Below are 4,224 nucleotides of genomic sequence, written 5' to 3' on the forward strand. Positions count from 1 at the left end.
TTCAAACTTTTTGACTTGCGGACCCCTTTATATTTCAGGCTTTACCCCCTTATAAACGCTTATGAAATTTATACATAAATATTTGCTTAAAATAACATATATTTTTGCATTTATTTATTTAACAGTATTTAACAAATAGGTTTATTGTCAATTAAAAGATTTCAATTAAAAAACATATATAAAATCAAATTGCCCATAAAAAGTATTTGCTGTCTACGGACCCCCTGTCTTGTCCTTGCGGACCACAGTTTGAAAACCCCTGATCTAGCTCAATAGATACTGATGCATAAACGAGGTATTGATTCCACAAACAACACCACTGACTCCCTATTTAGATACATTGTTTAGAGGGCGTTTCAGTTCAGCTTGTGTTGGACAACCTCTCAAATTGCTACTGGTATGATAGCAGCCAGTACACTTTGTAACTGTAAAGGTTCCTTGCCTAATAACTAGAACAGTATTTCCCAACCTATTTTCCACCAGGCCCCACCATAACTTTCCTGAAAAATCTATGCCCTACTAATTGTTTGGAAAAAAGAAACAACTTCATTTTTAATATTTCCTTCCCAACCACATAGTTCTGGGTTCAATCCCACTGCAGAGCACCTTGGGCAAGTGTTTTCTACTACAGCCTCTGGTTGACCAAAGCCTTGTGAGTGGATTTGGTGAATAGAAACTGAAAGAAGCCCATTGTATATATGTGTGTGTGTTTGTCCTCCCACCGTTGCTTGACAACCAGTGTTGGTGTGTTTTTGTCCCCCATGACTTAGTGGTTCAGCAAAAGAGACCGATGTACTAGGCTTACAAAGAATAAGTCCTGGGGTTGATTTCTTTGACTGAAAGAACCTTTTGAGTGCTCCAGTATGGCCACAGTCAATTGACTGAAACAAATAAAAGAATATATACTTTCCTTAAAGAAATATCAATTCTAGAGCATTAGAATAGCACTATACTGTGAAGACCATCTTCACACAGTATGTTTGACTGGAGGAATTGGTTTGGTTAAGCTGAGTATGTTTGCTGTAGGAAGAAAAGATTTTCATGATTCCATGATCCACTAAAAAAAAAAAGAAGCAAAAATTTTGGATCTCACGCCCCACCACAGTTTTTCCAAATGCTACAGGTGGGGTATGTATCCAACATTGGGAACCACTGGATTACAGTATTGAGCTCACAATCATAAAGCTATGGTGTAATCCCACGGTTACTTATGACCGGGGGTGGATTTTTACCCTTTACTCTATATATATAGATGATGATGATTGTCAGTTAGTAAATGCCGTAATGAGAGTTCATGAATAACAAGTCCTGATTGGGATGAAACAGACCCACTCTACAGCAGATGTTACAAACGCTGGAAAGCGTTCAGAATTGAGATCAAATCCTGTTTATAAAGTGCTTGTTTCAAGATGGAGTATTTAATTCTCATTTTCAAATTTTTACTACAATCGTAGATCACTTCATTTCAGACCAAAATGGTTTTCCATCATCCACTACCAGTTTTTCAACACATGCGTTAAAAGCCTTAAGGTTATTTTTGACAGCATTCCTAAAATGCCTTTTATGTTTACGCCACGGATGTTTACCACAAAACAACTGTTTGGGGTAACCTGTCATTTCTCCATCCTAGTATATATATATATATATATATATATATATAGGCACCATGTAACAGCACCCATGTGGTACCACATAAAAGCACCTGTGCAGCTCCATGTAAAAGTGCCTATGCTAGCATGGAAAACAGATGTTAAATGATGATGATGATAATGATGATGACGACGACTATTATCATCATCATCATCATCATCATCATCATTATTATTATTATTATTATTATTATTGTAAAACAGGAAATTTGTATCTTAGAACTAAGAATGATCTCAGTCGGCTTAGTATCACAAGTGTTAAATAGCATATGAAACAAGTTCACTTGAAGCAATAATCTTTTTAACACAGGTTTTGTAATTGAACATATGTAAAGTAGTTAAGGATGGTGTTGGTTAACGATGAATTTGTTGCAGCTGCATTTTGAAGCTCAAACATTTATGAAGGGAAGACATACAAATACTTTATTAAATATTTTACTAAACTTTTCCATTAGTATAGGCGCAGGAGTGGCTGTGTGGTAAGTAGCTTGTCAGTAAGGCAATGCTGGTAATGATCACGCTCGAATGGTGCTTTTTACGTGCCACCAGCACAGAAGCGAGTCAGCTTCTCTGGCAACAATCACACTCGGATGGTGCTCTTAGCGCTCCACTAGCACAGATGCCAGTCATGCGGTGCTGTCATCGAATTTGATTTCGATTTCGATATTTAACAATTTTTCGCAGCTTCTTTCACTTCCATTTTACTCTCTTCTACTATCAGTATATTTATTTCTTTAATGCCCCTCAAGGGGCTAAAGATATAGAGGACAAACAAAGACAGACAAAGGCATTAAGTCAATTACATTGACCCCAGTGCATAACTGGTACTTATTTAATCAACCCCGAAAGGACGATAGGCAAAGTTGACCTCAGCAGAATTTGAACTCAGAATGTAGCAGCAGACGAAATACCACTAACCATTTCGCCCAGCATGCTAACGATTCTGCCAGTTCACCACCATTGGTATATTGATTGCTTCAGTAGCATGATCTATCTTCTTCTTCTTATTGTTGTTGTTAAGGTGGCGAACTGGCAGAATTATTAGCACACCAGGCAAAATACTTAACGGTATTTTGTCTGTCTTTACGTTCCGAGTTCAAATTCTGCCAAGATCTACTCTGTCTCTCATCCTTTTGAGATCTATAAAATAAGTACCAGTCAAGTACTGGGGTCGATGTTATCAACTAACCTCCTTCTAAAATTTCAGGCCTTGTGCCTATAGTAGAAAGGATTGTTGTTGTTGTTGTTGTTAATATTATTATCATTATTAATTCCACTGAAATCAACTTTGCCTTTCATGCTTCTGAGGTCGATAAATTAAGTACCAGTCAAGCATTGGGGTCAGTGAAATCGACTGGTTCCTTCCCCACAAATTTCAGGCTATATGCCTATAATAGAAAGGATTTGAACTCTGGGGTCAATATTATCAACTTATCCTCTCCCCTGCACTGGCTGACCTTCTGCCAAAATTTGAAGTCATCATCATCATCATTATTATTAAGGTGGTGATCTGGCTGAATCGTTAGCACGCCAAATGAAATGCTTAGCGGTATTTTGCCTGTTGCTACGTTCTGAGTTCAGATTTCGTCAAGGTTGACTTTACCTTTCATCCTTTCGGGGTCGATAAAATAAGTACCAGTTTAACACTGGGGGGTCGATGTAATTGACTCATCCCTCCCACAAAATTGCTGCCCTTGTGGCAAAATTTGAAACCATTATTATTATTTTTATTATTATTATTGTTATTATAGGTCGACTTTGCCTTTCATCCTTTCGGGGTCGATTAAATAAGTACCAGTTACGCACTGGGGTTGATATAATCGACTTAATCTGATTGTCTGTCCTTGTTTGTTTCCTCTGTGTAGCCCCTTGTGGGTAGTAAAGAAATAAATTATTATCATTATTATTATTATTATTGTTATTATTATCAAAGTGGTGAGCTGGCAGAATTGTTAGCACAACAGGTGAAACGCTTCGCAATATCTCGTCTGTACTTACATTCTGAGTTCAAATTCTGCTGAGGTCAGCTTTGCCTTTCATCCTTTCAGGGTCGATAAAATAAGTACCAGTTATGCACTGGAGTCAATGTAATCACCTTAATCCCTTCCCCCAAACTTCAAGCCTTGTCCCTACAGTAGAGAGGATTATTAACATTATTACTACTACTACTACTACTACTACTACTACCACTACCTTAGCAAAGGTGGAGGTATTGTTTTCAGTTGTGTTTGTTTGTTTGTTTGTCTGTGGACAAGATATCTCAAGAACCGCTGGATGGATTCAGATGAAACTTTCAGGGATGTTTGGTCTCATGACTGGCACAAACTGATTAGATTTTGGGATTAATCTGGTATTGGACAAGGATACTGGATTATTTTTCCTGTTTTTTTACTTAATTTTTGAGAGCAGTCAGGTTCATTTTTAGTATTCTCGTTTCTGAGAGCAGTCAAATTTATTTCAGATATCCTCATTTAAAAAATCATCTCTGGCTAATCATTGAGAGGACGTTGGTGTTGCCTTGGCGGAGATTTGCGCTCTCTGAATGCTCTTGTTATTATTATCATTATTATTATGA

This window comes from Octopus bimaculoides, chromosome 15 (assembly GCF_001194135.2).
Source record: "Octopus bimaculoides isolate UCB-OBI-ISO-001 chromosome 15, ASM119413v2, whole genome shotgun sequence".
NCBI lineage: Eukaryota > Metazoa > Mollusca > Cephalopoda > Octopoda > Octopodidae > Octopus > Octopus bimaculoides.